This window comes from Mchenga conophoros, linkage group LG14 (genome assembly GCF_057382185.1).
Source record: "Mchenga conophoros isolate Kocher_MC1m ecotype Shallow Benthic linkage group LG14, M_conophoros_male_GT1.1, whole genome shotgun sequence".
Taxonomy (NCBI): domain Eukaryota; kingdom Metazoa; phylum Chordata; class Actinopteri; order Cichliformes; family Cichlidae; genus Mchenga; species Mchenga conophoros.
Genome location: NC_140539.1, coordinates 10,091,667 through 10,112,458, shown reverse-complemented (window position 1 = coordinate 10,112,458; position 20,792 = coordinate 10,091,667). Strand labels below are relative to the sequence as shown.

Here is a 20,792-nt window from a genome sequence, read left to right as displayed (position 1 = left end):
ACTGGCAAAGTTTTGGCCGTAAAAGCTGACATCTTACCTGCCCTACTCCATTTGGCATATGTCTTTCCAATGCCACAGACTCATAGGAAGGTGCTAACACGGGGAATTTTTAAATTAATATGGGGGGGGGGGGTATGAATATGTAAAAGAACAACTATGTATCAGACAATATCAAAAGGTGGGAGGGATGTCCAATACATCCCTTTGAAATTGGATGTGATGTATTACAGTAACATATGTGCTCCTCTCCAGTCACCCCTTTCCTGTCAAAGTGGAACTCTGGAGCAGAGCAGGCGGGGCCTGAGATCTGCCCCTTCAGCCAAGCAAACAGGGCCTACCGTGACGCCGGAAGCCGGGACGAGGAGTCACTGCGGCTTCCTGCGAGGCCAAAGAAACACACACTCTGGCTTCTCTTCAAAACGTACAAGTCTTTCGCCTTTTACTAAAGACTTCCGTGGAGAGTGAGGCTAAGGAGTTGCACCTATTTTTGGCAGGGTCTGCCGTCTGGCTGGCCCCTCTCCTCGTTGTTCAAAAGAAGAAATAGAAGAAAGCGCGTGTAGCAGATTTCAAATGGTTGACTGCGTTGTGACGACAGACTGGCTGGAAACTGGATTTATTTCTAAAAGACAAAGTGCAGCAGCAAAATCAGTGTCACACAGCAACAGCAGGCCTCTCCTCATCCCAGTGTGGAGTCCATGCAGCTCTGCTTACAATATATAAAAGAAAATACAATCTATCAAAACAACGATTCTCCCAACAGCCACTTTAAAGTCAAATGTTATAGTGGGGTAAAACAGAGACAAATATGAAGCCACTAATAATAACTTGTAATATTTAAATCCCCACTAAGATGGATCAATTACACAATACATATTCAAACAACTTTAACTTTTCTCAACATGGCTGAAAATACTATGCAGTGTGCAGCCTCAGGTGATGAACTCATTATACACATAAAACATAACCTATACATTTACACATACCTAGAAGACAAAGTGCAGCAGCAAAATCAGTGTCACACAGCAACAGCAGGCCTCTCCTCATCCCTGTTTAGCACAAGTAAGGACCACATAAACGGATGGTGTAACAGATAAAACGCAGTTCCAATTACTATTTTTCTCGTTCAAAGCAATCAAAAACACTTTGGGAGCTTTTAGCCATGAGAACTAATAGTTAGCAAAGAAAAATACACCAAATTTAAATGTATAATTTAGTACAGGGAGAGGAGCTACAGAAAGTGTGCCTCACCAGTGTGGAGTCCATGCAGCTCTGGCTGGGAAACCCCACACACGCAACATGTTTACAAGTGGCGTCACACTGATTAATGCCCCACTTCAACAGTGACACGTGGAACCTTAGTTTTACATAAATTAAATTTACACAATAAAAAATAAATCAACTATATACAATACAGTTTTGAGAATGTTCACACTCAGTATATCTCAGCTACACGCACAGTTCCAGGAAGCTCCGCAGGCCTCTGAGGTACTGTAGGTGGGCGGAGATTTGAAGCGGCTCCCTCCCTGTGAGCCAAGTGAAAGAGCGCACCGTCACAAGCGAGAAGTGTCCCGAGAAGGCGGCTCAGCCAGGAACCTGCGGGAGGCCATCGCTTCTCGGCCTTTTGGCTAAGATCAAGTGTAGTAGCTGTTCTTATCAGTTTAATATCTGATACGCCCCCGATTTGGGGGCAACGTATTAAACGCATTTTTAGAACAGGGAGCCGAATAAGGGGCTCGCTCCGTTCGCTCCACGCATCGACCCGGTATTGCAGCGCCTCCGGGAACGGTGCCCCCTTTGCTGACTTTGTGCAAAAGCAAGAAAGCCAAACAAAGTAAGGTCGGCCAAACCAAGAGCCAGAAAGCAGCCGCAAGCGGCGAAAGTGCAGGGATAGAAGCTCAGAGAAATAAGGAAAAAAACTGGGAAGATAGCGAGGAACTGAATATATTATTAAAGGAACAGGAGGTTTTGTTTCAGGAGAGGGCAAAAACAAGAATGTTTAAATTTATGCAGGAGGAGTATATGCAACAGGAGAAGTGCTCGGCCTATTTTTTTGCTCAAATGAAAAAGAAAGAGGAAAAAGGGAAGGGAAATCGGTTACTGGACGGGATAATATTTTGAAGATGGTAGAGGAGTACTACAGTTCATTGTTTGGTGTGGAAGAAGTAGATAGAGGGGCTCAAGAAATGGTTTTAGGTTTTCTGAAAGAGAGGTTACCAGAGGACGCAAGGAAGCTTTTGGAAAGGAGCATAACAAACCACGAACTATACGAGGCGATAAAGACAATGAAGAATAACAAGGTACCTGGGATAGATGGACTCACAAAGGAGTTTTACATCACCTTTTGGGATCTCATCGGAGACCACTTGTTGGAGGTATTTGAAGAAATGTGTGAAACGGGTAGAATGCCAAAGAGTATGAGGACGGGTGTGATAAGTTTTCTACATAAGAAAGGCTCACCTGCTGTGCTTTCAAATTATAGGCCTCTTTCAATGGTCTGCGTGGACTACAAAATTTTGAGTCGAACTCTAGCAAGACGCCTGGCCCGAGTCTTGCCTGCTATTATTAATGCAGACCAGACATGCGGGGTAAAGGGCAGGCAGATTGGTTGGAACTTACAATTACATAGAGATGTGCTTACATACATCGAAGAGAGGAACTTGACAACAATATGCGTAACACTTGATCAGGAAAAAGCTTTTGATAGGGTCAATCATGATTTCTTATGGAGGGTGATGAGAAATTTTGATATAGGAGGTAAATTTTTGAATTGGATAAGTATGATGTATACTGACATAATCTGCAAGATAAAGATAAATGGACACTTAACAGAGGAAGTACAACAAACGAGAGGGCTACGGCAGGGTTGCCCCCTGTCCGCCCTACTCTATGTTATATATGTAGAACCTTTAGCATGTGCAATAAGAGGAAACGAGAAAATTAGAGGAGTGCCCTTGCCAGGGGGGAGGTGTTGAAGATCTCCCAGTACGCTGACGACACAGTTCTTTACTTGGAAGATGATGGAAGTGTGAGGGAGATGATACGAACAATACAGACCTTTGAGAGCGCTGCGGGGTCAAAGGTCAATGAGGAGAAATCAAAATATACATTTTTGGGACGATGGGCAGGTAGGAGACAGACGCTTTGCGGGCTTTCTTTGTGTGAAGGGTCCATGCAGGTCCTGGGCATTGATTTTGGAAATCCAGCAAATTACAACTGGGATTTGAAGATAGCGAAGATCTTAAAGAAATTGGGGATGTGGTCAAAAAGAAAGCTCACTATAACTGGCAAAGTTTTGGCCGTAAAAGCTGACATCTTACCTGCCCTACTCCATTTGGCATATGTCTTTCCAATGCCACAGACTCATAGGAAGGTGCTAACACGGGGAATTTTTAAATTAATATGGGGGGGGTGGGGGTATGAATATGTAAAAGAACAACTATGTATCAGACAATATCAAAAGGTGGGAGGGATGTCCAATACATCCCTTTGAAATTGGATGTGATGTATTACAGTAACATATGTGCTCCTCTCCAGTCACCCCTTTCCTGTCAAAGTGGAACTCTGGAGCAGAGCAGGCGGGGCCTGAGATCTGCCCCTTCAGCCAAGCAAACAGGGCCTACCGTGACGCCGGAAGCCGGGACGAGGAGTCACTGCGGCTTCCTGCGAGGCCAAAGAAACACACACTCTGGCTTCTCTTCAAAACGTACAAGTCTTTCGCCTTTTACTAAAGACTTCCGTGGAGAGTGAGGCTAAGGAGTTGCACCTATTTTTGGCAGGGTCTGCCGTCTGGCTGGCCCCTCTCCTCGTTGTTCAAAAGAAGAAATAGAAGAAAGCGCGTGTAGCAGATTTCAAATGGTTGACTGCGTTGTGACGACAGACTGGCTGGAAACTGGATTTATTTCTAAAAGACAAAGTGCAGCAGCAAAATCAGTGTCACACAGCAACAGCAGGCCTCTCCTCATCCCAGTGTGGAGTCCATGCAGCTCTGCTTACAATATATAAAAGAAAATACAATCTATCAAAACAACGATTCTCCCAACAGCCACTTTAAAGTCAAATGTTATAGTGGGGTAAAACAGAGACAAATATGAAGCCACTAATAATAACTTGTAATATTTAAATCCCCACTAAGATGGATCAATTACACAATACATATTCAAACAACTTTAACTTTTCTCAACATGGCTGAAAATACTATGCAGTGTGCAGCCTCAGGTGATGAACTCATTATACACATAAAACATAACCTATACATTTACACATACCTAGAAGACAAAGTGCAGCAGCAAAATCAGTGTCACACAGCAACAGCAGGCCTCTCCTCATCCCTGTTTAGCACAAGTAAGGACCACATAAACGGATGGTGTAACAGATAAAACGCAGTTCCAATTACTATTTTTCTCGTTCAAAGCAATCAAAAACACTTTGGGAGCTTTTAGCCATGAGAACTAATAGTTAGCAAAGAAAAATACACCAAATTTAAATGTATAATTTAGTACAGGGAGAGGAGCTACAGAAAGTGTGCCTCACCAGTGTGGAGTCCATGCAGCTCTGGCTGGGAAACCCCACACACGCAACATGTTTACAAGTGGCGTCACACTGATTAATGCCCCACTTCAACAGTGACACGTGGAACCTTAGTTTTACATAAATTAAATTTACACAATAAAAAATAAATCAACTATATACAATACAGTTTTGAGAATGTTCACACTCAGTATATCTCAGCTACACGCACAGTTCCAGGAAGCTCCGCAGGCCTCTGAGGTACTGTAGGTGGGCGGAGATTTGAAGCGGCTCCCTCCCTGTGAGCCAAGTGAAAGAGCGCACCGTCACAAGCGAGAAGTGTCCCGAGAAGGCGGCTCAGCCAGGAACCTGCGGGAGGCCATCGCTTCTCGGCCTTTTGGCTAAGATCAAGTGTAGTAGCTGTTCTTATCAGTTTAATATCTGATACGCCCCCGATTTGGGGGCAACGTATTAAACGCATTTTTAGAACAGGGAGCCGAATAAGGGGCTCGCTCCGTTCGCTCCACGCATCGACCCGGTATTGCAGCGCCTCCGGGAACGGTGCCCCCTTTGCTGACTTTGTGCAAAAGCAAGAAAGCCAAACAAAGTAAGGTCGGCCAAACCAAGAGCCAGAAAGCAGCCGCAAGCGGCGAAAGTGCAGGGATAGATGCTCAGAGAAATAAGGAAAAAAACTGGGAAGATAGCGAGGAACTGAATATATTATTAAAGGAACAGGAGGTTTTGTTTCAGGAGAGGGCAAAAACAAGAATGTTTAAATTTATGCAGGAGGAGTATATGCAACAGGAGAAGTGCTCGGCCTATTTTTTTGCTCAAATGAAAAAGAAAGAGGAAAAAGGGAAGGGAAATCGGTTACTGGACGGGATAATATTTTGAAGATGGTAGAGGAGTACTACAGTTCATTGTTTGGTGTGGAAGAAGTAGATAGAGGGGCTCAAGAAATGGTTTTAGGTTTTCTGAAAGAGAGGTTACCAGAGGACGCAAGGAAGCTTTTGGAAAGGAGCATAACAAACCACGAACTATACGAGGCGATAAAGACAATGAAGAATAACAAGGTACCTGGGATAGATGGACTCACAAAGGAGTTTTACATCACCTTTTGGGATCTCATCGGAGACCACTTGTTGGAGGTATTTGAAGAAATGTGTGAAACGGGTAGAATGCCAAAGAGTATGAGGACGGGTGTGATAAGTTTTCTACATAAGAAAGGCTCACCTGCTGTGCTTTCAAATTATAGGCCTCTTTCAATGGTCTGCGTGGACTACAAAATTTTGAGTCGAACTCTAGCAAGACGCCTGGCCCGAGTCTTGCCTGCTATTATTAATGCAGACCAGACATGCGGGGTAAAGGGCAGGCAGATTGGTTGGAACTTACAATTACATAGAGATGTGCTTACATACATCGAAGAGAGGAACTTGACAACAATATGCGTAACACTTGATCAGGAAAAAGCTTTTGATAGGGTCAATCATGATTTCTTATGGAGGGTGATGAGAAATTTTGATATAGGAGGTAAATTTTTGAATTGGATAAGTATGATGTATACTGACATAATCTGCAAGATAAAGATAAATGGACACTTAACAGAGGAAGTACAACAAACGAGAGGGCTACGGCAGGGTTGCCCCCTGTCCGCCCTACTCTATGTTATATATGTAGAACCTTTAGCATGTGCAATAAGAGGAAACGAGAAAATTAGAGGAGTGCCCTTGCCAGGGGGGAGGTGTTGAAGATCTCCCAGTACGCTGACGACACAGTTCTTTACTTGGAAGATGATGGAAGTGTGAGGGAGATGATACGAACAATACAGACCTTTGAGAGCGCTGCGGGGTCAAAGGTCAATGAGGAGAAATCAAAATATACATTTTTGGGACGATGGGCAGGTAGGAGACAGACGCTTTGCGGGCTTTCTTTGTGTGAAGGGTCCATGCAGGTCCTGGGCATTGATTTTGGAAATCCAGCAAATTACAACTGGGATTTGAAGATAGCGAAGATCTTAAAGAAATTGGGGATGTGGTCAAAAAGAAAGCTCACTATAACTGGCAAAGTTTTGGCCGTAAAAGCTGACATCTTACCTGCCCTACTCCATTTGGCATATGTCTTTCCAATGCCACAGACTCATAGGAAGGTGCTAACACGGGGAATTTTTAAATTAATAGGGGGGGGGGGGGGGGGTATGAATATGTAAAAGAACAACTATGTATCAGACAATATCAAAAGGTGGGAGGGATGTCCAATACATCCCTTTGAAATTGGATGTGATGTATTACAGTAACATATGTGCTCCTCTCCAGTCACCCCTTTCCTGTCAAAGTGGAACTCTGGAGCAGAGCAGGCGGGGCCTGAGATCTGCCCCTTCAGCCAAGCAAACAGGGCCTACCGTGACGCCGGAAGCCGGGACGAGGAGTCACTGCGGCTTCCTGCGAGGCCAAAGAAACACACACTCTGGCTTCTCTTCAAAACGTACAAGTCTTTCGCCTTTTACTAAAGACTTCTGTGGAGAGTGAGGCTAAGGAGTTGCACCTATTTTTGGCAGGGTCTGCCGTCTGGCTGGCCCCTCTCCTCGTTGTTCAAAAGAAGAAATAGAAGAAAGCGCGTGTAGCAGATTTCAAATGGTTGACTGCGTTGTGACGACAGACTGGCTGGAAACTGGATTTATTTCTAAAAGACAAAGTGCAGCAGCAAAATCAGTGTCACACAGCAACAGCAGGCCTCTCCTCATCCCAGTGTGGAGTCCATGCAGCTCTGCTTACAATATATAAAAGAAAATACAATCTATCAAAACAACGATTCTCCCAACAGCCACTTTAAAGTCAAATGTTATAGTGGGGTAAAACAGAGACAAATATGAAGCCACTAATAATAACTTGTAATATTTAAATCCCCACTAAGATGGATCAATTACACAATACATATTCAAACAACTTTAACTTTTCTCAACATGGCTGAAAATACTATGCAGTGTGCAGCCTCAGGTGATGAACTCATTATACACATAAAACATAACCTATACATTTACACATACCTAGAAGACAAAGTGCAGCAGCAAAATCAGTGTCACACAGCAACAGCAGGCCTCTCCTCATCCCTGTTTAGCACAAGTAAGGACCACATAAACGGATGGTGTAACAGATAAAACGCAGTTCCAATTACTATTTTTCTCGTTCAAAGCAATCAAAAACACTTTGGGAGCTTTTAGCCATGAGAACTAATAGTTAGCAAAGAAAAATACACCAAATTTAAATGTATAATTTAGTACAGGGAGAGGAGCTACAGAAAGTGTGCCTCACCAGTGTGGAGTCCATGCAGCTCTGGCTGGGAAACCCCACACACGCAACATGTTTACAAGTGGCGTCACACTGATTAATGCCCCACTTCAACAGTGACACGTGGAACCTTAGTTTTACATAAATTAAATTTACACAATAAAAAATAAATCAACTATATACAATACAGTTTTGAGAATGTTCACACTCAGTATATCTCAGCTACACGCACAGTTCCAGGAAGCTCCGCAGGCCTCTGAGGTACTGTAGGTGGGCGGAGATTTGAAGCGGCTCCCTCCCTGTGAGCCAAGTGAAAGAGCGCACCGTCACAAGCGAGAAGTGTCCCGAGAAGGCGGCTCAGCCAGGAACCTGCGGGAGGCCATCGCTTCTCGGCCTTTTGGCTAAGATCAAGTGTAGTAGCTGTTCTTATCAGTTTAATATCTGATACGCCCCCGATTTGGGGGCAACGTATTAAACGCATTTTTAGAACAGGGAGCCGAATAAGGGGCTCGCTCCGTTCGCTCCACGCATCGACCCGGTATTGCAGCGCCTCCGGGAACGGTGCCCCCTTTGCTGACTTTGTGCAAAAGCAAGAAAGCCAAACAAAGTAAGGTCGGCCAAACCAAGAGCCAGAAAGCAGCCGCAAGCGGCGAAAGTGCAGGGATAGATGCTCAGAGAAATAAGGAAAAAAACTGGGAAGATAGCGAGGAACTGAATATATTATTAAAGGAACAGGAGGTTTTGTTTCAGGAGAGGGCAAAAACAAGAATGTTTAAATTTATGCAGGAGGAGTATATGCAACAGGAGAAGTGCTCGGCCTATTTTTTTGCTCAAATGAAAAAGAAAGAGGAAAAAGGGAAGGGAAATCGGTTACTGGACGGGATAATATTTTGAAGATGGTAGAGGAGTACTACAGTTCATTGTTTGGTGTGGAAGAAGTAGATAGAGGGGCTCAAGAAATGGTTTTAGGTTTTCTGAAAGAGAGGTTACCAGAGGACGCAAGGAAGCTTTTGGAAAGGAGCATAACAAACCACGAACTATACGAGGCGATAAAGACAATGAAGAATAACAAGGTACCTGGGATAGATGGACTCACAAAGGAGTTTTACATCACCTTTTGGGATCTCATCGGAGACCACTTGTTGGAGGTATTTGAAGAAATGTGTGAAACGGGTAGAATGCCAAAGAGTATGAGGACGGGTGTGATAAGTTTTCTACATAAGAAAGGCTCACCTGCTGTGCTTTCAAATTATAGGCCTCTTTCAATGGTCTGCGTGGACTACAAAATTTTGAGTCGAACTCTAGCAAGACGCCTGGCCCGAGTCTTGCCTGCTATTATTAATGCAGACCAGACATGCGGGGTAAAGGGCAGGCAGATTGGTTGGAACTTACAATTACATAGAGATGTGCTTACATACATCGAAGAGAGGAACTTGACAACAATATGCGTAACACTTGATCAGGAAAAAGCTTTTGATAGGGTCAATCATGATTTCTTATGGAGGGTGATGAGAAATTTTGATATAGGAGGTAAATTTTTGAATTGGATAAGTATGATGTATACTGACATAATCTGCAAGATAAAGATAAATGGACACTTAACAGAGGAAGTACAACAAACGAGAGGGCTACGGCAGGGTTGCCCCCTGTCCGCCCTACTCTATGTTATATATGTAGAACCTTTAGCATGTGCAATAAGAGGAAACGAGAAAATTAGAGGAGTGCCCTTGCCAGGGGGGAGGTGTTGAAGATCTCCCAGTACGCTGACGACACAGTTCTTTACTTGGAAGATGATGGAAGTGTGAGGGAGATGATACGAACAATACAGACCTTTGAGAGCGCTGCGGGGTCAAAGGTCAATGAGGAGAAATCAAAATATACATTTTTGGGACGATGGGCAGGTAGGAGACAGACGCTTTGCGGGCTTTCTTTGTGTGAAGGGTCCATGCAGGTCCTGGGCATTGATTTTGGAAATCCAGCAAATTACAACTGGGATTTGAAGATAGCGAAGATCTTAAAGAAATTGGGGATGTGGTCAAAAAGAAAGCTCACTATAACTGGCAAAGTTTTGGCCGTAAAAGCTGACATCTTACCTGCCCTACTCCATTTGGCATATGTCTTTCCAATGCCACAGACTCATAGGAAGGTGCTAACACGGGGAATTTTTAAATTAATATGGGGGGGGTGGGGGTATGAATATGTAAAAGAACAACTATGTATCAGACAATATCAAAAGGTGGGAGGGATGTCCAATACATCCCTTTGAAATTGGATGTGATGTATTACAGTAACATATGTGCTCCTCTCCAGTCACCCCTTTCCTGTCAAAGTGGAACTCTGGAGCAGAGCAGGCGGGGCCTGAGATCTGCCCCTTCAGCCAAGCAAACAGGGCCTACCGTGACGCCGGAAGCCGGGACGAGGAGTCACTGCGGCTTCCTGCGAGGCCAAAGAAACACACACTCTGGCTTCTCTTCAAAACGTACAAGTCTTTCGCCTTTTACTAAAGACTTCCGTGGAGAGTGAGGCTAAGGAGTTGCACCTATTTTTGGCAGGGTCTGCCGTCTGGCTGGCCCCTCTCCTCGTTGTTCAAAAGAAGAAATAGAAGAAAGCGCGTGTAGCAGATTTCAAATGGTTGACTGCGTTGTGACGACAGACTGGCTGGAAACTGGATTTATTTCTAAAAGACAAAGTGCAGCAGCAAAATCAGTGTCACACAGCAACAGCAGGCCTCTCCTCATCCCAGTGTGGAGTCCATGCAGCTCTGCTTACAATATATAAAAGAAAATACAATCTATCAAAACAACGATTCTCCCAACAGCCACTTTAAAGTCAAATGTTATAGTGGGGTAAAACAGAGACAAATATGAAGCCACTAATAATAACTTGTAATATTTAAATCCCCACTAAGATGGATCAATTACACAATACATATTCAAACAACTTTAACTTTTCTCAACATGGCTGAAAATACTATGCAGTGTGCAGCCTCAGGTGATGAACTCATTATACACATAAAACATAACCTATACATTTACACATACCTAGAAGACAAAGTGCAGCAGCAAAATCAGTGTCACACAGCAACAGCAGGCCTCTCCTCATCCCTGTTTAGCACAAGTAAGGACCACATAAACGGATGGTGTAACAGATAAAACGCAGTTCCAATTACTATTTTTCTCGTTCAAAGCAATCAAAAACACTTTGGGAGCTTTTAGCCATGAGAACTAATAGTTAGCAAAGAAAAATACACCAAATTTAAATGTATAATTTAGTACAGGGAGAGGAGCTACAGAAAGTGTGCCTCACCAGTGTGGAGTCCATGCAGCTCTGGCTGGGAAACCCCACACACGCAACATGTTTACAAGTGGCGTCACACTGATTAATGCCCCACTTCAACAGTGACACGTGGAACCTTAGTTTTACATAAATTAAATTTACACAATAAAAAATAAATCAACTATATACAATACAGTTTTGAGAATGTTCACACTCAGTATATCTCAGCTACACGCACAGTTCCAGGAAGCTCCGCAGGCCTCTGAGGTACTGTAGGTGGGCGGAGATTTGAAGCGGCTCCCTCCCTGTGAGCCAAGTGAAAGAGCGCACCGTCACAAGCGAGAAGTGTCCCGAGAAGGCGGCTCAGCCAGGAACCTGCGGGAGGCCATCGCTTCTCGGCCTTTTGGCTAAGATCAAGTGTAGTAGCTGTTCTTATCAGTTTAATATCTGATACGCCCCCGATTTGGGGGCAACGTATTAAACGCATTTTTAGAACAGGGAGCCGAATAAGGGGCTCGCTCCGTTCGCTCCACGCATCGACCCGGTATTGCAGCGCCTCCGGGAACGGTGCCCCCTTTGCTGACTTTGTGCAAAAGCAAGAAAGCCAAACAAAGTAAGGTCGGCCAAACCAAGAGCCAGAAAGCAGCCGCAAGCGGCGAAAGTGCAGGGATAGAAGCTCAGAGAAATAAGGAAAAAAACTGGGAAGATAGCGAGGAACTGAATATATTATTAAAGGAACAGGAGGTTTTGTTTCAGGAGAGGGCAAAAACAAGAATGTTTAAATTTATGCAGGAGGAGTATATGCAACAGGAGAAGTGCTCGGCCTATTTTTTTGCTCAAATGAAAAAGAAAGAGGAAAAAGGGAAGGGAAATCGGTTACTGGACGGGATAATATTTTGAAGATGGTAGAGGAGTACTACAGTTCATTGTTTGGTGTGGAAGAAGTAGATAGAGGGGCTCAAGAAATGGTTTTAGGTTTTCTGAAAGAGAGGTTACCAGAGGACGCAAGGAAGCTTTTGGAAAGGAGCATAACAAACCACGAACTATACGAGGCGATAAAGACAATGAAGAATAACAAGGTACCTGGGATAGATGGACTCACAAAGGAGTTTTACATCACCTTTTGGGATCTCATCGGAGACCACTTGTTGGAGGTATTTGAAGAAATGTGTGAAACGGGTAGAATGCCAAAGAGTATGAGGACGGGTGTGATAAGTTTTCTACATAAGAAAGGCTCACCTGCTGTGCTTTCAAATTATAGGCCTCTTTCAATGGTCTGCGTGGACTACAAAATTTTGAGTCGAACTCTAGCAAGACGCCTGGCCCGAGTCTTGCCTGCTATTATTAATGCAGACCAGACATGCGGGGTAAAGGGCAGGCAGATTGGTTGGAACTTACAATTACATAGAGATGTGCTTACATACATCGAAGAGAGGAACTTGACAACAATATGCGTAACACTTGATCAGGAAAAAGCTTTTGATAGGGTCAATCATGATTTCTTATGGAGGGTGATGAGAAATTTTGATATAGGAGGTAAATTTTTGAATTGGATAAGTATGATGTATACTGACATAATCTGCAAGATAAAGATAAATGGACACTTAACAGAGGAAGTACAACAAACGAGAGGGCTACGGCAGGGTTGCCCCCTGTCCGCCCTACTCTATGTTATATATGTAGAACCTTTAGCATGTGCAATAAGAGGAAACGAGAAAATTAGAGGAGTGCCCTTGCCAGTGGGGAGGTGTTGAAGATCTCCCAGTACGCTGACGACACAGTTCTTTACTTGGAAGATGATGGAAGTGTGAGGGAGATGATACGAACAATACAGACCTTTGAGAGCGCTGCGGGGTCAAAGGTCAATGAGGAGAAATCAAAATATACATTTTTGGGACGATGGGCAGGTAGGAGACAGACGCTTTGCGGGCTTTCTTTGTGTGAAGGGTCCATGCAGGTCCTGGGCATTGATTTTGGAAATCCAGCAAATTACAACTGGGATTTGAAGATAGCGAAGATCTTAAAGAAATTGGGGATGTGGTCAAAAAGAAAGCTCACTATAACTGGCAAAGTTTTGGCCGTAAAAGCTGACATCTTACCTGCCCTACTCCATTTGGCATATGTCTTTCCAATGCCACAGACTCATAGGAAGGTGCTAACACGGGGAATTTTTAAATTAATATGGGGGGGGGGGGGGTGGGGGTATGAATATGTAAAAGAACAACTATGTATCAGACAATATCAAAAGGTGGGAGGGATGTCCAATACATCCCTTTGAAATTGGATGTGATGTATTACAGTAACATATGTGCTCCTCTCCAGTCACCCCTTTCCTGTCAAAGTGGAACTCTGGAGCAGAGCAGGCGGGGCCTGAGATCTGCCCCTTCAGCCAAGCAAACAGGGCCTACCGTGACGCCGGAAGCCGGGACGAGGAGTCACTGCGGCTTCCTGCGAGGCCAAAGAAACACACACTCTGGCTTCTCTTCAAAACGTACAAGTCTTTCGCCTTTTACTAAAGACTTCCGTGGAGAGTGAGGCTAAAGAGTTGCACCTATTTTTGGCAGGGTCTGCCGTCTGGCTGGCCCCTCTCCTCGTTGTTCAAAAGAAGAAATAGAAGAAAGCGCGTGTAGCAGATTTCAAATGGTTGACTGCGTTGTGACGACAGACTGGCTGGAAACTGGATTTATTTCTAAAAGACAAAGTGCAGCAGCAAAATCAGTGTCACACAGCAACAGCAGGCCTCTCCTCATCCCAGTGTGGAGTCCATGCAGCTCTGCTTACAATATATAAAAGAAAATACAATCTATCAAAACAACGATTCTCCCAACAGCCACTTTAAAGTCAAATGTTATAGTGGGGTAAAACAGAGACAAATATGAAGCCACTAATAATAACTTGTAATATTTAAATCCCCACTAAGATGGATCAATTACACAATACATATTCAAACAACTTTAACTTTTCTCAACATGGCTGAAAATACTATGCAGTGTGCAGCCTCAGGTGATGAACTCATTATACACATAAAACATAACCTATACATTTACACATACCTAGAAGACAAAGTGCAGCAGCAAAATCAGTGTCACACAGCAACAGCAGGCCTCTCCTCATCCCTGTTTAGCACAAGTAAGGACCACATAAACGGATGGTGTAACAGATAAAACGCAGTTCCAATTACTATTTTTCTCGTTCAAAGCAATCAAAAACACTTTGGGAGCTTTTAGCCATGAGAACTAATAGTTAGCAAAGAAAAATACACCAAATTTAAATGTATAATTTAGTACAGGGAGAGGAGCTACAGAAAGTGTGCCTCACCAGTGTGGAGTCCATGCAGCTCTGGCTGGGAAACCCCACACACGCAACATGTTTACAAGTGGCGTCACACTGATTAATGCCCCACTTCAACAGTGACACGTGGAACCTTAGTTTTACATAAATTAAATTTACACAATAAAAAATAAATCAACTATATACAATACAGTTTTGAGAATGTTCACACTCAGTATATCTCAGCTACACGCACAGTTCCAGGAAGCTCCGCAGGCCTCTGAGGTACTGTAGGTGGGCGGAGATTTGAAGCGGCTCCCTCCCTGTGAGCCAAGTGAAAGAGCGCACCGTCACAAGCGAGAAGTGTCCCGAGAAGGCGGCTCAGCCAGGAACCTGCGGGAGGCCATCGCTTCTCGGCCTTTTGGCTAAGATCAAGTGTAGTAGCTGTTCTTATCAGTTTAATATCTGATACGCCCCCGATTTGGGGGCAACGTATTAAACGCATTTTTAGAACAGGGAGCCGAATAAGGGGCTCGCTCCGTTCGCTCCACGCATCGACCCGGTATTGCAGCGCCTCCGGGAACGGTGCCCCCTTTGCTGACTTTGTGCAAAAGCAAGAAAGCCAAACAAAGTAAGGTCGGCCAAACCAAGAGCCAGAAAGCAGCCGCAAGCGGCGAAAGTGCAGGGATAGAAGCTCAGAGAAATAAGGAAAAAAACTGGGAAGATAGCGAGGAACTGAATATATTATTAAAGGAACAGGAGGTTTTGTTTCAGGAGAGGGCAAAAACAAGAATGTTTAAATTTATGCAGGAGGAGTATATGCAACAGGAGAAGTGCTCGGCCTATTTTTTTGCTCAAATGAAAAAGAAAGAGGAAAAAGGGAAGGGAAATCGGTTACTGGACGGGATAATATTTTGAAGATGGTAGAGGAGTACTACAGTTCATTGTTTGGTGTGGAAGAAGTAGATAGAGGGGCTCAAGAAATGGTTTTAGGTTTTCTGAAAGAGAGGTTACCAGAGGACGCAAGGAAGCTTTTGGAAAGGAGCATAACAAACCACGAACTATACGAGGCGATAAAGACAATGAAGAATAACAAGGTACCTGGGATAGATGGACTCACAAAGGAGTTTTACATCACCTTTTGGGATCTCATCGGAGACCACTTGTTGGAGGTATTTGAAGAAATGTGTGAAACGGGTAGAATGCCAAAGAGTATGAGGACGGGTGTGATAAGTTTTCTACATAAGAAAGGCTCACCTGCTGTGCTTTCAAATTATAGGCCTCTTTCAATGGTCTGCGTGGACTACAAAATTTTGAGTCGAACTCTAGCAAGACGCCTGGCCCGAGTCTTGCCTGCTATTATTAATGCAGACCAGACATGCGGGGTAAAGGGCAGGCAGATTGGTTGGAACTTACAATTACATAGAGATGTGCTTACATACATCGAAGAGAGGAACTTGACAACAATATGCGTAACACTTGATCAGGAAAAAGCTTTTGATAGGGTCAATCATGATTTCTTATGGAGGGTGATGAGAAATTTTGATATAGGAGGTAAATTTTTGAATTGGATAAGTATGATGTATACTGACATAATCTGCAAGATAAAGATAAATGGACACTTAACAGAGGAAGTACAACAAACGAGAGGGCTACGGCAGGGTTGCCCCCTGTCCGCCCTACTCTATGTTATATATGTAGAACCTTTAGCATGTGCAATAAGAGGAAACGAGAAAATTAGAGGAGTGCCCTTGCCAGTGGGGAGGTGTTGAAGATCTCCCAGTACGCTGACGACACAGTTCTTTACTTGGAAGATGATGGAAGTGTGAGGGAGATGATACGAACAATACAGACCTTTGAGAGCGCTGCGGGGTCAAAGGTCAATGAGGAGAAATCAAAATATACATTTTTGGGACGATGGGCAGGTAGGAGACAGACGCTTTGCGGGCTTTCTTTGTGTGAAGGGTCCATGCAGGTCCTGGGCATTGATTTTGGAAATCCAGCAAATTACAACTGGGATTTGAAGATAGCGAAGATCTTAAAGAAATTGGGGATGTGGTCAAAAAGAAAGCTCACTATAACTGGCAAAGTTTTGGCCGTAAAAGCTGACATCTTACCTGCCCTACTCCATTTGGCATATGTCTTTCCAATGCCACAGACTCATAGGAAGGTGCTAACACGGGGAATTTTTAAATTAATATGGGGGGGGGGGGGGGGGGGGGTATGAATATGTAAAAGAACAACTATGTATCAGACAATATCAAAAGGTGGGAGGGATGTCCAATACATCCCTTTGAAATTGGATGTGATGTATTACAGTAACATATGTGCTCCTCTCCAGTCACCCCTTTCCTGTCAAAGTGGAACTCTGGAGCAGAGCAGGCGGGGCCTGAGATCTGCCCCTTCAGCCAAGCAAACAGGGCCTACCGTGACGCCGGAAGCCGGGACGAGGAGTCACTGCGGCTTCCTGCGAGGCCAAAGAAACACACACTCTGGCTTCTCTTCAAAACGTACAAGTCTTTCGCCTTTTACTAAAGACTTCCGTGGAGAGTGAGGCTAAAGAGTTGCACCTATTTTTGGCAGGGTCTGCCGTCTGGCTGGCCCCTCTCCTCGTTGTTCAAAAGAAGAAATAGAAGAAAGCGCGTGTAGCAGATTTCAAATGGTTGACTGCGTTGTGACGACAGACTGGCTGGAAACTGGATTTATTTCTAAAAGACAAAGTGCAGCAGCAAAATCAGTGTCACACAGCAACAGCAGGCCTCTCCTCATCCCAGTGTGGAGTCCATGCAGCTCTGCTTACAATATATAAAAGAAAATACAATCTATCAAAACAACGATTCTCCCAACAGCCACTTTAAAGTCAAATGTTATAGTGGGGTAAAACAGAGACAAATATGAAGCCACTAATAATAACTTGTAATATTTAAATCCCCACTAAGATGGATCAATTACACAATACATATTCAAACAACTTTAACTTTTCTCAACATGGCTGAAAATACTATGCAGTGTGCAGCCTCAGGTGATGAACTCATTATACACATAAAACATAACCTATACATTTACACATACCTAGAAGACAAAGTGCAGCAGCAAAATCAGTGTCACACAGCAACAGCAGGCCTCTCCTCATCCCTGTTTAGCACAAGTAAGGACCACATAAACGGATGGTGTAACAGATAAAACGCAGTTCCAATTACTATTTTTCTCGTTCAAAGCAATCAAAAACACTTTGGGAGCTTTTAGCCATGAGAACTAATAGTTAGCAAAGAAAAATACACCAAATTTAAATGTATAATTTAGTACAGGGAGAGGAGCTACAGAAAGTGTGCCTCACCAGTGTGGAGTCCATGCAGCTCTGGCTGGGAAACCCCACACACGCAACATGTTTACAAGTGGCGTCACACTGATTAATGCCCCACTTCAACAGTGACACGTGGAACCTTAGTTTTACATAAATTAAATTTACACAATAAAAAATAAATCAACTATATACAATACAGTTTTGAGAATGTTCACACTCAGTATATCTCAGCTACACGCACAGTTCCAGGAAGCTCCGCAGGCCTCTGAGGTACTGTAGGTGGGCGGAGATTTGAAGCGGCTCCCTCCCTGTGAGCCAAGTGAAAGAGCGCACCGTCACAAGCGAGTAGTGTCCCGAGAAGGCGGCTCAGCCAGGAACCTGCGGGAGGCCATCGCTTCTCGGCCTTTTGGCTAAGATCAAGTGTAGTAGCTGTTCTTATCAGTTTAATATCTGATACGCCCCCGATTTGGGGGCAACGTATTAAACGCATTTTTAGAACAGGGAGCCGAATAAGGGGCTCGCTCCGTTCGCTCCACGCATTGACCCGGTATTGCAGCGCCTCCGGGAACGGTGCCCCCTTTGCTGACTTTGTGCAAAAGCAAGAAAGCCAAACAAAGTAAGGTCGGCCAAACCAAGAGCCAGAAAGCAGCCGCAAGCGGCGAAAGTGCAGGGATAGAAGCTCAGAGAAATAAGGAAAAAAACTGGGAAGATAGCGAGGAACTGAATATATTATTAAAGGAACAGGAGGTTTTGTTTCAGGAGAGGGCAAAAACAAGAATGTTTAAATTTATGCAGGAGGAGTATATGCAACAGGAGAAGTGCTCGGCCTATTTTTTTGCTCAAATGAAAAAGAAAGAGGAAAAAGGGAAGGGAAATCGGTTACTGGACGGGATAATATTTTGAAGATGGTAGAGGAGTACTACAGTTCATTGTTTGGTGTGGAAGAAGTAGATAGAGGGGCTCAAGAAATGGTTTTAGGTTTTCTGAAAGAGAGGTTACCAGAGGACGCAAGGAAGCTTTTGGAAAGGAGCATAACAAACCACGAACTATACGAGGCGATAAAGACAATGAAGAATAACAAGGTACCTGGGATAGATGGACTCACAAAGGAGTTTTACATCACCTTTTGGGATCTCATCGGAGACCACTTGTTGGAGGTATTTGAAGAAATGTGTGAAACGGGTAGAATGCCAAAGAGTATGAGGACGGGTGTGATAAGTTTTCTACATAAGAAAGGCTCACCTGCTGTGCTTTCAAATTATAGGCCTCTTTCAATGGTCTGCGTGGACTACAAAATTTTGAGTCGAACTCTAGCAAGACGCCTGGCCCGAGTCTTGCCTGCTATTATTAATGCAGACCAGACATGCGGGGTAAAGGGCAGGCAGATTGGTTGGAACTTACAATTACATAGAGATGTGCTTACATACATCGAAGAGAGGAACTTGACAACAATATGCGTAACACTTGATCAGGAAAAAGCTTTTGATAGGGTCAATCATGATTTCTTATGGAGGGTGATGAGAAATTTTGATATAGGAGGTAAATTTTTGAATTGGATAAGTATGATGTATACTGACATAATCTGCAAGATAAAGATAAATGGACACTTAACAGAGGAAGTACAACAAACGAGAGGGCTACGGCAGGGTTGCCCCCTGTCCGCCCTACTCTATGTTATATATGTAGAACCTTTAGCATGTGCAATAAGAGGAAACGAGAAAATTAGAGGAGTGCCCTTGCCAGGGGGGAGGTGTTGAAGATCTCCCAGTACGCTGACGACACAGTTCTTTACTTGGAAGATGATGGAAGTGTGAGGGAGATGATACGAACAATACAGACCTTTGAGAGCGCTGCGGGGTCAAAGGTCAATGAGGAGAAATCAAAATATACATTTTTGGGACGATGGGCAGGTAGGAGACAGACGCTTTGCGGGCTTTCTTTGTGTGAAGGGTCCATGCAGGTCCTGGGCATTGATTTTGGAAATCCAGCAAATTACAACTGGGATTTGAAGATAGCGAAGATCTTAAAGAAATTGGGGATGTGGTCAAAAAGAAAGCTCACTATAACTGGCAAAGTTTTGGCCGTAAAAGCTGACATCTTACCTGCCCTACTCCATTTGGCATATGTCTTTACAATGCCACAGACTCATAGGAAGGTGCTAACACGGGGAATTTTTAAATTAATATGGGGGGGGGGGGGGGGGTATGAATATGTAAAAGAACAACTATGTATCAGACAATATCAAAAGGTGGGAGGGATGTCCAATACATCCCTTTGAAATTGGATGTGATGTATTACAGTAACATATGTGCTCCTCTCCAGTCACCCCTTTCCTGTCAAAGTGGAACTCTGGAGCAGAGCAGGCGGGGCCTGAGATCTGCCCCTTCAGCCAAGCAAACAGGGCCTACCGTGACGCCGGAAGCCGGGACGAGGAGTCACTGCGGCTTCCTGCGAGGCCAAAGAAACACACACTCTGGCTTCTCTTCAAAACGTACAAGTCTTTCGCCTTTTACTAAAGACTTCCGTGGAGAGTGAGGCTAAGGAGTTGCACCTATTTTTGGCAGGGTCTGCCGTCTGGCTGGCCCCTCTCCTCGTTGTTCAAAAGAAGAAATAGAAGAAAGCGCGTGTAGCAGATTTCAAATGGTTGACTGCGTTGTGACGACAGACTGGCTGGAAACTGGATTTATTTCTAAAAGACAAAGTGCAGCAGCAAAATCAGTGTCACACAGCAACAGCAGGCCTCTCCTCATCCCAGTGTGGAGTCCATGCAGCTCTGCTTACAATATATAAAAGAAAATACAATCTATCAAAACAACGATTCTCCCAACAGCCACTTTAAAGTCAAATGTTATAGTGGGGTAAAACAGAGACAAATATGAAGCCACTAATAATAACTTGTAATATTTAAATCCCCACTAAGATGGATCAATTACACAATACATATTCAAACAACTTTAACTTTTCTCAACATGGCTGAAAATACTATGCAGTGTGCAGCCTCAGGTGATGAACTCATTATACACATAAAACATAACCTATACATTTACACATACCTAGAAGACAAAGTGCAGCAGCAAAATCAGTGTCACACAGCAACAGCAGGCCTCTCCTCATCCCTGTTTAGCACAAGTAAGGACCACATAAACGGATGG

General features: G+C 43.9%; 13 non-coding genes across 13 annotated transcripts; all 13 read left to right on the top strand.

Annotated features, from left to right (window-relative positions):
* The first annotated feature begins 398 nt into the window (after positions 1-398).
* On the top strand, positions 399-511 carry LOC146559322 (U5 spliceosomal RNA). Its single transcript, XR_014888423.1, has one exon. It is a non-coding gene; the product is annotated as a U5 spliceosomal RNA (small nuclear RNA).
* Positions 512-1,605: 1,094 nt separating this feature from the next.
* On the top strand, positions 1,606-1,796 carry LOC146559321 (U2 spliceosomal RNA). Its single transcript, XR_014888446.1, has one exon. It is a non-coding gene; the product is annotated as a U2 spliceosomal RNA (small nuclear RNA).
* A 1,884-nt stretch (positions 1,797-3,680) lies between these two features.
* On the top strand, positions 3,681-3,793 carry LOC146559320 (U5 spliceosomal RNA). The gene has a single exon (XR_014888421.1). It is a non-coding gene; the product is annotated as a U5 spliceosomal RNA (small nuclear RNA).
* Positions 3,794-4,887: 1,094 nt separating this feature from the next.
* LOC146559319 (U2 spliceosomal RNA) lies at positions 4,888-5,078 on the top strand. The gene has a single exon (XR_014888445.1). It is a non-coding gene; the product is annotated as a U2 spliceosomal RNA (small nuclear RNA).
* Positions 5,079-6,964: 1,886 nt separating this feature from the next.
* On the top strand, positions 6,965-7,077 carry LOC146559318 (U5 spliceosomal RNA). Its single transcript, XR_014888427.1, has one exon. It is a non-coding gene; the product is annotated as a U5 spliceosomal RNA (small nuclear RNA).
* Positions 7,078-8,171: 1,094 nt separating this feature from the next.
* LOC146559317 (U2 spliceosomal RNA) lies at positions 8,172-8,362 on the top strand. The gene has a single exon (XR_014888443.1). It is a non-coding gene; the product is annotated as a U2 spliceosomal RNA (small nuclear RNA).
* A 1,884-nt stretch (positions 8,363-10,246) lies between these two features.
* LOC146559316 (U5 spliceosomal RNA) lies at positions 10,247-10,359 on the top strand. Its single transcript, XR_014888420.1, has one exon. It is a non-coding gene; the product is annotated as a U5 spliceosomal RNA (small nuclear RNA).
* A 1,094-nt stretch (positions 10,360-11,453) lies between these two features.
* Positions 11,454-11,644, top strand: LOC146559315 (U2 spliceosomal RNA). The gene has a single exon (XR_014888442.1). It is a non-coding gene; the product is annotated as a U2 spliceosomal RNA (small nuclear RNA).
* A 1,890-nt stretch (positions 11,645-13,534) lies between these two features.
* On the top strand, positions 13,535-13,647 carry LOC146559314 (U5 spliceosomal RNA). The gene has a single exon (XR_014888409.1). It is a non-coding gene; the product is annotated as a U5 spliceosomal RNA (small nuclear RNA).
* A 1,094-nt stretch (positions 13,648-14,741) lies between these two features.
* Positions 14,742-14,932, top strand: LOC146559313 (U2 spliceosomal RNA). The gene has a single exon (XR_014888441.1). It is a non-coding gene; the product is annotated as a U2 spliceosomal RNA (small nuclear RNA).
* A 1,891-nt stretch (positions 14,933-16,823) lies between these two features.
* Positions 16,824-16,936, top strand: LOC146559312 (U5 spliceosomal RNA). Its single transcript, XR_014888408.1, has one exon. It is a non-coding gene; the product is annotated as a U5 spliceosomal RNA (small nuclear RNA).
* Positions 16,937-18,030: 1,094 nt separating this feature from the next.
* Positions 18,031-18,221, top strand: LOC146559311 (U2 spliceosomal RNA). Its single transcript, XR_014888448.1, has one exon. It is a non-coding gene; the product is annotated as a U2 spliceosomal RNA (small nuclear RNA).
* Positions 18,222-20,108: 1,887 nt separating this feature from the next.
* LOC146559310 (U5 spliceosomal RNA) lies at positions 20,109-20,221 on the top strand. Its single transcript, XR_014888419.1, has one exon. It is a non-coding gene; the product is annotated as a U5 spliceosomal RNA (small nuclear RNA).
* Positions 20,222-20,792: the final 571 nt, after the last annotated feature.